Source organism: Hermetia illucens, chromosome 3 (assembly GCF_905115235.1).
Source record: "Hermetia illucens chromosome 3, iHerIll2.2.curated.20191125, whole genome shotgun sequence".
Classification (NCBI taxonomy): domain Eukaryota; kingdom Metazoa; phylum Arthropoda; class Insecta; order Diptera; family Stratiomyidae; genus Hermetia; species Hermetia illucens.
Window position 1 is genome coordinate 159649190 of NC_051851.1, and position 13043 is coordinate 159662232.

Sequence of the window (13043 nt, forward strand, 5' to 3'; positions counted from 1 at the left end):
ATCACTTTCACTCCAACCCGCGACCGTCTCGCTCGCACCTGCACGGGCTGCACTTCGCTCTACCATTCATCCGAGCGCCGACCCGACCCCTCGCCTGGCCCCCCCTCCGCCTAAATCTGACACGACTCGCACGCGGATGACGCGCCTCCGATGGTGGCTTGCCGCGCCTCCACGTGGAACTCGGTCGCATACTCTCGTGAGCTTTTGCACAGTCTGTACGCACACCAATGCACCGCGTGTGTATCGCCGACAATGTACGGCCATATCTCGTCCACGGGCAATAAGTTTCGCTAGAACGCCGTCGTTCGTAAGTTCGCAAAAATTTCTCGGTGTAGGAGGTTCCCGTGGAGCCTTCGGATGCATAGCCTTTTTACAATCTAGCGAGAGAGGGAGCGTTCCGCGGACCGACCGTTTTCGAGTTCTAGCGTAGAATTCTACTGTCGTCGTTGCTACTAGCGCGAGGCGAGTCCCGAGAGCCCAGTCTAGTGCGAATCAGCGAAACCCAGACTGCAATTGTGACGGTTTTCCGCAGGAAACGCGATTCCAAGGAGATTTTTTTTACTGAAGTGCAACGCGGCTAGTTGTGACTGCGTTGGTAACTGGCAACCGCGGGGAGACCCATAACTACCACAACTTCCTAGCGCCAAGGACCAGTCGCTGGTTAGACGGTCCAGGGTTGAGGTTGCCAAGGATCAGTGCACGGAAGTCCGCTGAGTGTTCGAAGACCTGAAATTGTTTCGCTAATTCGCGGATTACTCATGACATTAGGCAAGACGAAAGTGAGCATCGAGACGCAGTGCAAGAGTGTCGTCCTAGGGAACAGTTGATGCATTTCCGTTCCGTTTACCCCCCGCGACTGACCCCGCAAAGATACGAATCAGTGCTCTGAGTGCGTGGAGTGCGACCCAGGAATCCTATTTGACAACACGCAGAACTAGGGGACAACCTAGGTCAATACTGTTCGCAGAGTGTTAAGTTGAAACGCAGAAGCCGAGTCGGGCCGAGGCCGAGCGCTCCGGAAATTTACGCACGTACCTTACGCATCGACGGCTCGCTGCGACCCCGCGTCCCGAGCTTCCACCCCTTCGCATCGACGCGGGCTCTGATGGATATCTAGTCAAGGATTACACAGATTTTATGGGAGACTGGTGAGTACGCGGCCCAGGCCCTGATTTATCTGATTCATTCGGTCTTGATTCGTTTAAGGCCGCATTAGTTCTAATTCCCCCCTTTGTCCCGCCCGGGCTGAGGCTGGAGCAAGCCCCAAACAACTGAACAAATGCCAAGCAACCTCTGCACCTTCTATGTCGAGGCAAACCAAATTCGCATGTGCGGAAGGTCAGTAAATAGCGAAAATACGTTGTGAGTTTCGCTCGCCGTGGCCTAGCCGCGGCGATGAGATAATAGCGCTTGAGCGCTGCTCCGTGTGCCATTTGTGGCCGAAATCTCCGCAATCCGCGAATCATCCGCATCTAGAATGTTTGCGGCTTTGTGCCCTCACTCTCGCCACTCTGAGGCTGAGTACGTCACCCCGCTATGTCCACATCGCCCGTCCGTGCCCGGCCCCCCGGGTGCGCAGTTGAGTTGTGCAAATTCTATTTGAAAACATCACGGCCAAGCTTTGGAGCAGCTCGTGCAGAAATCGAGCAAAAAACCATTAAAAAAAACAGCAACAACAGCCGCGAGAAAAACAGACCGATGACATTGAAATTTGCGCGGCGCGTGTAGACGAGAAATTCGACTTTGACACTCATTCCGGGACGTACCCGTGTGGAAGCTCGGAGTCCCTCGCCCACCCCCGGGTCCTGCTTCTCGTCAATTACGTGATATCTACGGAGCTTGAAAAGGTGCTAATCACGATCGGACAAACATCTCAGGTCACTGGAGCTTGTGACGATCCATGCGCTCGTGTTTGCCAGAGTCCATCGAACGGGTTGATATTTTGGTCGGTCCGTTCTCTAGGCCTAGTCCTGCCACCTTCCCTGACTCAGCAGAAAATCTGGTTTTCCGGCTTTTTGCCGACGACCACGTCTCTGCACACGCTCCACGACTGACTTTCTTTCGACATCCAAAATCATATTGGCGGAGGTCAGTCAAAGTCGTTTCAACCGTTCACCGAGGCACACAGGCACTCCGCGGTCGGAACTATGCCTGCAAAAAACAAAACAATTATTCCCATATCGAATGTGCGAACGACATGAATCGCACACATGCAGATATGCCCATTCGAGAAAGATACGCAGAAAAAATGTTATCCTACGGCCAAGGCCTGGCACGCCTCGTCGCAACCCCTCTGTCCAACAGAGACGACCGCGACTGTTTGGGTCTTCCACTCGCTTCCATGTTGCTTTATTTTGATCCGCGTGTTGTGTACACAGAACTTTTTGTTGCTCTCGCGGATTTGCGTTGATTTTTTCTTGTGCGAAACGATTATGGGACGCACAAGTTGATTCATTGCCGACTCACCCGATTGCCAGCCATTTGCACATTCGCCTCTTATCATTCGATACGAATTTTGAGTGTTGAGTGTTTGCTTGGCGGCTTTTGTTGTGTCGCTTTCCGTGGAGAATGCGACCCGCCGAGGCTACGCCGCAAGCTTTGGAGGAAACAAGTTAAGATTGGTCAGTTTTCAATCGCGAGACGGTGCGCCCATTATTTTGATTCAAAAGACATAATTCAGACGTTGATGCAATTTTTTTCGATGAATACATTAATGGGTTCGATTCGATGATGGCCCCTCATTTGAATATCAAAGGCTTAATGGGAGCATGGAATGGATGCATTCAGGGCAGCTCAATGCAAGATTGTTTTTCAGGTTTTATCTGAAATAAAAAATTACTAAAATCGGTAAAGGTTAAATTTTCAACCCCATCCCCGAAGGAGGTAGGGACTTTATTCGGGGATCCCCCCTACCCCAAATAAAAATTCCCAGTGGAAATCCCCAATTAGGGATTTTTTCTGCATTTCACCATTATAAAATTTGAACTTCGAACGTCACTCCCCGATTAGACGGGGATAGGAATGCCATGCAAGGAGGAAGAGAAAGATTCCTCCTTTCAAGCCCCGCCAAAGAATTGCCGCAGTGACACGGGAGAACAGAATTACCCAGCATGGTTGCCTCTAAAAATTTTGATATCAGAACGCAGGCCCTCGGTCTCAAGGATCTTTCATCGAAGAGTATCCTAGTCCCCTTGACTCTCGCCTTCCTCTCTAAAAATTTACGACGCCCTAACATGGAGCTAATTTGAGGAAAAAAATTGAGTTTAATTTTGAACCCCACTCCTGGATGGGGGTATGCAGAGAGAAGCGGGAAGTTCTCTCTTTTCAATTGAGTTAAAAAAATCCGGCGGTTATTCCCCCTTAAAAGAGATCTAGAAAGGAGAGGGACCTTCCTTTTTCTCCTAAATACTTTTTCTACCCCCTTCCTCTGCGAGAGTGGGGTTGTCAAAACAAAATTTACCGCGATCATATCGTACCATATCAATATCCCTCCTTTGAAGTGCAATAACTTTTTAAAGGGTAGGGGTAGGTAGCTATCAGTGGCCGCTTTGAGGAGCCCAATTAGTGCTTTGGTGCGCCACTTTGATGCCGCAAACTCCTAAGACCGTGACTGTTGTTATGGGAGCAAGAAGGGAGAGTCTAGCCGGCTCGGATCTTCAGAGCCAGCCCGTAGCATTCACGAAGGAAAGCAGCGCTTCCACCCTGCAACTAGAAATCTCTCTGAGGTCCCCAAAGAATGGTTTACCCAGTGTCCGCAGCCTGACTCTAACCAGAGCTGGGCAATCGCAGAGAAAGGGCATGAGTGTTTTCCTTCCTTCTCCGCAGCTTCGGTAATGCGAGTTGTAAGGTATGCCGAGCCTAGCGACATGGTCCCCTGTGGACCAGTGCCCCGTGCAAACCGCCGTAATCTTGAATGGATTTGCACGCGTCTGGCGCAGGAGCTCTCGTGATGGGGCTATGTTATAAGCGGGCCAAATTTTCCTTGACTTGGTACCGGGAGTAATTGTCGCAATTTTTCAAGCCAGTTGAAGAGAGAGGATCTCCAGCTTCTCTCATTATTCCCTTCTTACCAAATCCGAGGACGAGGCTCAATCCTACCAAATCTATTTGAAAGTAGCTCCAATTTGGGGCGCCATAACTTTTGTAATGACTTGTAGTGATTTGTCGATATCCTAATTACCATCTTGAGTGACCGGAAACGATCAAGACAAGGAAACTACCCCAAAGCCTAAAACAAAGAAAGTTGGCGGAATTGAGCCTAAAGGCCTGCCCGCAAATACTGAAGCTCCATGAAAGTGGTCCGTTGACACGTGCTTGTTTGCTACTATTCTAACCAGGCTCGGGAATGTGGTTTAGCATCCTTTAAACACTTCGATCCTTCACGTGTCATTTTAGAAAAACTTCACATGTCTTTTACCAAAACGTGGGTCCTCGATGAAACCTAACAAATTGTCAATCACCTGAACCTACCGAAAGATCATTACACGAGCGAATCCTATAATACAAATTAAAAAAAAGTGACAGCTCGAGCACGTACGTGGAGTCGTAAAAGTCCAGACCCGAGTGCCACGATCGAAAGGGAAGATCCATAAAGTATCGCATCCTCAATCGTTGCTTCTCCTGATTTGACTATGCGGCGTTTGAGATTCTTTCCATGCTTTGACCTCCTTGGGCCATTTAAATTGGAGGGAGAGCTCCTTTCTTAATGTGGGTTAATCTGAGAGGAAGAGAAAGTCCTTAAATCAAAGAAATTTAGTAAGAATTCATTCATATAACAACAAAAAATCATGCAAGGGTGAAGAAATATTAAAGAAAAAAATAAATAAAATTACAAGCCTTGAACAGAAACTAACGGTTGTGAAAGGAGTAGGGATAGATAGCTTCAATCTGAATAGCTGTACGCCAGTGTCTCAGGGGTAGGTGAGAAAAGTGCAGGAACTCTGCAGTCTTGCAGATTACTCACTGAGGAAGCTATCAACACACCTGGGAGCTAGGTATAAAATGCAAACACAAAAATGAGGAGGAGGAGAAATTTGAGGTTCGGTACGGATAACCGGCGGGAGGCGTATAACTACACGGCGTCGGAACCGCTAATAGTGGGGCGGTTCGACTTCTAGACGCCACGATGACCAGGAGCATTGCTCCGTCTGCTGCAACTGTTTCGTCACAATCTGTGTGACCACTTCAGCAGGTTCGCGTAGGCATCGGATGAAATGGACTCAGGAAATGAAGCTCTTTATCATCTGATTCTACTACGAAATAACGTCGGAGGCGGGTACAACATCTTATCGTCCCTTGTTGCACCATAGATTCGTCGAGCGTTTCTCGCAATGGGTGCACGTGACTGTACAGCGAGTCGCAGGCCAGTACCGCTTTATTGCCCGCGGCGACACAATCCCGGCCACCTTCAGGGAGCGTGTTCGACTTCAAGTCATCGCGAAAGCTGGTGATCACGAGTCGATGGGGGGCAAAGGCGGCGGCAGCAACAACACCACGCCGCGCTGCAGGTAACATTTTTAGTACTCACCGAAGCACTCTTCTTCACCGTCCAGCTGAGGTCTCCGCTGAGGTTCGGGACTAATTCCAAAGAGCGTGTATAGAATTCTCGGAAATGGATAACTTGCATAGACCAGGTATTCCCAGGCTCTAAGCACCTCCCGCAACTCCGAGAATTCTATCTCAAATCAATGGTGAGATTACATCTCGACTGTGCGCTGATATGTCGCTACTGCAACTACAATCACTTATGTTTTGTGGTGCAATTACGGCTTTCAGATTGTACGGTCACAGGATTCGCTCACTATGAAATATTTATCTGGAATAAAGGCGGGCCTCACTAAGATAGGACATTGCTAGACTGATCCAGATCAGCACTGGCAATGCCAGGGGATAATAATAATAATCGTTGGCGCAACAATCCATATTGGATCAAGGCCTTGAAGTGTGTTAGAGCACTTCATTCAAGACCGTAACGGTACACCATAGTACACTGTGGGAGGCAATGTGGTCAGCATTGCGCTCGCCCGAGATTATTACCCTGATTTGACTCAGGTACTCATTCACAGCTGAGTCGACTGGTGTCCGACATCCAATCACAATAAATTTCTCTGCCCCCAGCGAGATTTGAACCGCGACCTTCCGCTACGACAGCCCAGCGCTCTAACCACTTGAGCCATCCGGACATGCCAGAGGATAGGTGAGAAATAAAGTGCAGAGGGTTTACAGGAACTATGCCGTCCCCAATGAAACACCCGTAGTTGAAATTTTGGACACACAAAATCAAAAACTTTCTGTCATATGCAGTCCGTTATAACGGTATGACGAAAGCCACTCCAGGCGAAAGTGAAATCTCCGCGTACCCGCACGTGAAACTTAAATTCGAACTTGGTGTATCACCACATGCTCTTGACACACTTTCTTCACTCTTTCAGGCCATGCTATGCCGATGACAGCTCTTCACAGACCTCACGAGTCCAGCTGTTCACCGATCAACTTTCCTCAGCCGGTCCAGGCTCTACTAATTTTGTTATTATTAATCACAACCTTGGACTTCAATGTCGCTAAGGCCATAGCAAAAATAACCTCGAATTTTTCCCACCCAACTTGTATGCCTCGAATGGCCTTATTTGCCTGCTTCTCGCCTTAGCCAGAAACAAAACGTTAGGGGTGACTATAATATATATAATATGCAGCATGAGCAAGCCTATTTATAAGCAAAAGGCCGACGATGATTTCGCAATATGTATTAGGAAATTGCTATGTTACAATTAAAACTAAATATTTAAATGGAAATGGGCTTTAGAATTTTCAGAAAAGATACTAGGGGGCAGGAATTTAAAAAAAATATATATATAATTTCTCAATTTAAAAATTAAATCTATAATATAAGTATCGGGATAGGAAATTGGAAAGAGTGTACGTGTAGTATGTAAGCCGCTAAGGGGTTCTAAAACGTGAGAATAAAAAACGAAGAAATGCTGCAGATTAGCAAATATATTCTCTCGTCAGATTGTCACTGAACAAGGCGAATGAAATGTTGCACATGTCGCAAACCCACGGACACTTCAGACACAATTTTTACTTTGGGTTTTATGGCTGAGAGGTGAGGCACCGTCGGATGAGTTGCTGGACGAAACCGCAAGTCGTTTATTTTTTAATAATTGGATGCTAGCCCGAAAAAAGAAGTACGTGGACCAAAAAAGTAGGAGAAAGTTTCTCCGGAATTGACCAAGTCCGGCATAAAGTGCATGGTGGACTCTGGACTGCCTCAATCCTGAAGCAAAATGTGCTATTGCTGATCGATGGCTTTTTACACATACTTAGTATCAGGGATCTCCGATGTATAGTATATCTCTTTTATATAATCGCAAATCCACGACAGGGTTGCGATTTATATTCAAGTTAAACCGCCAAATAGTTGGAGCCTAAAGGCTAAAGCTAGGTTATTCTTGGGATATGGGGGATCTGGGTCCACATCCACATGATGTTGGATCGGGCTCACCCGTTGTCGCTTTCGGACACGCTGCTCTCATTGCAGAGGTGAGGCTGCGTCTGAAGAGCTGCCTCTGCCCTGGACGAAATCGTTAGTCCTTGTTTTTTGAATGTTTGGGTGCTATGCCCCAAACGAGGGGTCCGTGGACCAAAAAACATGGGCGTAAGTTGCTCTCCAATTTGTCCGGTCGAACATCATGTGGGTATGGACTCAGGATCCCCCATATCCTAAACAATGCCCAAAGATTGGTTACATATTATTGAGAATAATATCTACGTAAAATATTGCTTGTTCAGAGATTTGATGGCATACAATGGGATCTGTCTAGATCATTCGAGGCTACTCTTTCAATTTTAGAAAAAGTGCATGACAGATTTTACCCTTTTGCCAATAGCATCCGTTTTAAATGTCTTACTGTACTTTGGGAAATATCGATACATCAGATTAAGGGAAAATCCAGGGGCCAGGTAGTTGAGGGTTAGTCTCTCGAGCTTGTTATCCCTAGTTCGAAACCCGGTTCGTCATGGATGATTGTACTCGTCTATGTGTGGTTCCGCTGTTGTACACTTATTATTTGCATTGCATTAAGTGTCATGAAATAACATTGAAGTACAGCCTCAGTGACAATCAAGTAGGAAAATGGCCTGGGGGTAGTAAAAAGGGGGTGAAAAGAATTAAGGACTTTTTCCAATCAAAAAGAAGTTGCGTATTCTGAAGCAGACATTCGTAATATTATAGTCTCGCCGCATTAAGGATCGGACAAATTTGGCTTCTGTATGGAAAGTTACGAATATTGACTTTCATAGTTATAACAAGTGTTTCCAAGCTGTAAGAGTCCACTTGTGACTTTAAGCAATGAAGTCGCTTTTGAGGCGAGAGAAAATACGAGCTCTGTCAGAATTTTCTTCTCCGCCGATATCAGGAAAAGCGGAAGAAAAGTAACTGGGTAACGAGGGCACACCTGATCTCTAATACTGGGAAGTGAGAGCCAATCCATGTGGACCGAATGCTGTGAACTTGGAACATTGTTGCAACACAATGTCTGGAGAAATTGGTCGGAAGGAATTGGAACCTTCAGCAGAATGCGAGAATAAAATAGTCATTCTTCTACCAAAGCTTGGCCGGAGCTAGACACTAAATTGTGAGCGGATTTACGTTGAATATAATTCGCACCCTTGTCGTATTTTGTGAATTATAAAAGGGAGCGTATAATACCTGCGAACCACTTCGGTTACGCAGCTCCCAGAGCAGAGGTGAGGCAGCGTCTGATGAATTGCCTCTGCCCTGGTACGTCTTCTTCCCTCTTTTACTTTTTGAACTTTGGGTATTAAACTCAAAAAGTAGAGTCGATGGACTATAAAGAGTGGGAGCAAGTTGCTCCCCATTTGGTCCGGTAATGGATCAAGTGGATACGGACTTAGGACCCTCAAATTCCTAAAAAAAGTGTAGAATGTCATTTTGACTTGGAGAGTGAAGAACGATGATGGTCCTTGACGCATACAAAAGAGAGCAGCAGGGAAGACGCTAAATCGAAAACGGAAGAATGCACTACATGAAGAGTAGGTACTCTCTGTGGATGACGGCATAGCAGCAAAATCGATTGTACGTGCAGCGAGCCTTTGACCATGAGGGAAACGTGGTGATGCCAGTGGTATTCAAACCAATTGTAGTATACGCTTCTGACTGTTGTCCATTATATTTAAGAGTATGTTGACTTAGAAAAAACATTAAGATTGATCAAATTAACCTGTCGACTGTCAAAACTTCTTCTTTTTTATTGGCAGCAAGGCTTACTAAGCTGCAGGTAGGTAGGTAGGTATCAGTGGCCGCTCCGAGGAGCCCAATTAGCGCTTTGGTGCGCCGTTTTGATACCACAAACTCCTAAGACCGTGGCTGTTGTTATAGGAACAGGGAAGCAGAGTCCAGCTGGCTCGGATCTTCAGAGCCAGCCCGTAGCATTCACGAAGGAAAGCAGCTCTCCAACCCTGCAGCTAGAAATCTCACTGAGGTCCCCAAAGAATAGTTTACCCAGTGTCCGCAGCCTGACTCGAGCCAGAGCTGGGCAATCGCAGAGAAAGTGCATGAGGGTTTCCTTTCCTTCTTCGCAGCTTCGGCAATGCGAGTTGTAGGGTAAGCCGAGCCTAGTGGCATGGTCCCCTATGGGCAAGTGCCCCGTGCAGACCGCCGTAATCTGCTGCAGGACTGTCCTTATATCTTTCTGACACAGAAGGCATGAGTTCGGTCTAACAAAATCTGTGGTATTAGGTCAGTTAATAGGGCTAGGATCTTCCAGACCAAGATGTTCTGTCCTGGTGTCCAAATTGTTAGAAGTAGCGAAGCAGCCTTGCTGAAACCATTCTATATTCAGGACATAGTTGCCTCCTTCTACTCACTCTATGATTCTTTGTGTTCTCTGTCGACGCAAAAATTAAGGGATCTGGGAGCGTATGTGTAGACGAGTGTGCTTGAACTCTTAATAGGTTGTGATATGAACAGTGGGGTACTAGCAAATCTTAAGCTGGTCCCATTAATCCGAAGGTGGAGTGTGCCCCTATCTTTGAGGCAAGATGAAGTGGAATAATGATTTAACAATCTGCGTTTTTCTATCAAAAAAATCGCTCTGTATGCGTTAAATCAAAGTGGTGAGTATCAATTTCAGGACCTGCCAGAATTATTACTTGACAGGACTTTTCGACAAAGGTTTTTATGGTAATTGTTTTCGGGAAGATAATCTTTGATATATCCACCGGACCAAACCCACAGTTACCAAAATCCAGGGGTGAAATTTAGAGAAATGCAAATTCGACTTATACGCTTTCCTCCTAATAGTCTACACGTGGTAGCACACTTAAATCAAGTGCAAATATCTTAGCTCTAAATTATGCAAATCTTTACGCATTAAAAATTCAGTTTAGAGGCAGGTAATCTGCGATCCCGTAAAACGTGTGCCCCACACCCTCATAAGCCATCCAAAATTGCGCTCAGCCAGAACACTAGCCAGATTTCAAGTCCTATTCTGCGCCAATGTCACCCTGCCATGTATCCTTGCTCCCATTTGCGGTTCTTGTTCGTATTTTTTTATTTGCAATGTTGATTGTTATCAGAGAAAATAAGAATGCCCCGCCAACCTTGGACTCATAAAACCCTCGAGAACCTCCACAACTGCCGGCCAACTCAATTCCGGCGCAAATGAACGCTCAAGAAAGATCCAAGAAAGAATCACAGAATAGATAACTCGAGGGAAAGGAAGATAAATGGAGAGTTTTGCACGCGCCATTTCGGCAACGTTCCGAAAAGGAGTACTCAAAAAAAAAGAACGATTCTAATGAGAAAATGAAGGAATTGTATGTCGGCAATTCGCACACGTTGCGCTAGCAGGCTGGCCCGCTACCCTTGCCGCCTGCCGGATTTATCCCGGACCCACTAGAGCCACCCACTCTCGATGCGCGGCCGGTGAGTGGCGTAGTCGTAACGAAACATACGCAAAACGCACCACCGAAAAGAATGCCTTCTCCGGTTGCCTCTTAAGCTAAGTTAACTTGACGAGGTCGGAAATTTATGTCGCCCTTTCCCCGGGCTAAATCCATCCCCTTGCATCCCTTGCCCAGCCCAGCAGGCTCAGATGGATAGTCGAGGGTAAAAAGGATACGCAGTCGAGGTGACTTACAATTGCTCCCGTAACAAAACCCTGCCATTGCCGAGGGAGTTTGAACGTTGGCTTCGGGGACGCAGGGCTGTGATTCGAAATATTGGAATGTGGGATGCGTTCCACTTCTGCTCGGGGGTGGTTTCACTTTCGTGCATTTTGTCATTGTCATCGCCATCTCAATTTGCTCTCGTTGGGGTGCTCAACGCTTCAGTGCTGAGCCCCAACTTCTATGACCTCTTTCGTCCTTTCCGAGCGGATGTCCCCCGCACCGCCCGCTCCCGCTGGCGATGGTGTCGGCGGGTGCACTGCTGCGGATCGCAATCTATTTCGACGAAGTCTGCCTCATTCTCAAGTCGGCGGTGCTTTTTTGGGTTCCCAGGAATTAAAATATGCAACAACAGTGGCCGAGTCAACAACGCACACAGACGGCCTGTGTGTGAGGAATGCATGCAACCGTCCGCTGCGTCGGATGCGTCTCGCCCGGAACGCGAGTGATGCACAAAACGCCGGCCGGAGCTGGGGTGAACTCAACTTGTGTGGCTGTGGTCGGGAAGCACGAGAAATACCGCACGTGGAGGCGCGGCATTCGCCGGCTGAAACGGCAGTTGCACAGTCAACAGCCGGCAAGAATGTTTCCGACCGGTCGGCGAGGGGACCGGTGGCCGGGAGGCGCGCAGCCGTTTTCCGAAGCAAGTTTTCTAGTCGGAGTGCGGCTCGTTGCGGCCGGTTGCAGGGCCTCCTAAAGCTCCCTGGCCGGCCGGACTGCAGTGTAGTTGTTCTTTGTCTGGAGGCGAGGCAGGCGTTTTCGACGAATGGCGGCCGGTTGTATACGACCCTCACTGCACGTCGCCCTCGGGTAAAACACTTGCGTTTGTTGATTAGGTGATTTCGCCCCATCGCACCCCACCTGCCGCTCGATGAGGTTCTATGCACAGTGGCCGTGGTGTTTTGCCGGTCGAGGCCAGTCATTCGGGAGAGGTGACTCCTTTGCACTGTTATGGGATGGAAAGCTGACCTTTGAGGAGGAGTTGTCGTTCCGATGAGGCGCGACAATATTGAATTATTGTGGATCTTGGCTTGTTTATCAGCAGAAATGAATAGACTTGTCGATGTGTAGCGTGAATTTTTCAGTTTTTATGTGAGAAATAACAAATATGCAAACAGCGAATGGGATGTAGACGAGCCGAGTTAAATCACGAGAAACTTCTGGTCATTAGCGATGATTACGTTGCCTTTTTGGCGGAATTTCATTTTGCAAATACAGCATTTTGGAGGCCAGCAGTCTAATTTTTCAGTTCGAGTCCTTTTCCCTTCTTTTCCTTCCCTCATACCAACTGTAATAGGTTGATATGTCTTATTATTGGCAGGACTCAAGGCAAATGAAGGGATTAATATTCTCTATTTGTGACCCTGCACGTCTGTCCTCTTTTGTAAACACTGCTTAGCAATAATAAAAGAAAAGAATTTCCCTATAATTAAAATAACATAGAAAAAATTGCCCCCTTTCCCGCCTCGTTTAAAAGTTCCTTGTTATGGTGTTGGCCCACAACAAGTTTTGCAAATGGCGTCGAATGTCAGTTCTTTTATGACATTTGTAAAGTAAGCACAATTAAAATTTATGCGAAGAAGCCCTCATCACGCTGTATTCTTCTGTGTTTACTCTTCACGAAATAATCCGTCTGTGATCTTGTCACAGCTTGAATTTCGTCAAGGAGGGATCCGAGCAGAATTCTCATAGTTGTCGAGCAGTTAGCCTACGCTCCTTCAAATTCTAGTTCTAACATAAAAACTTTAAACGCGTTTTTCTCAAAACCACTTTTTCAAAGTCTGTGTTCACTCGCACTTTAAAACAACTTGACCGATTCATTTCAAATTTGGTACAGACATTCTGCATATAAAATA

General features: G+C 47.0%; 1 protein-coding gene across 1 annotated transcript in view; it reads left to right on the forward strand.

Annotated features, from left to right (window-relative positions):
* Nucleotides 1-279: 279 nt before the first annotated feature.
* LOC119650638 (Krueppel homolog 1-like) overlaps nt 280-13043 on the forward strand; it is a 51157-nt gene continuing 38393 nt past the window's right edge. The window contains exon 1 of the mRNA XM_038053560.1: nt 280-1148. The gene's annotated coding sequence lies outside the window, so the exon portion shown is untranslated. The remainder of the gene's footprint in view (nt 1149-13043) is intronic.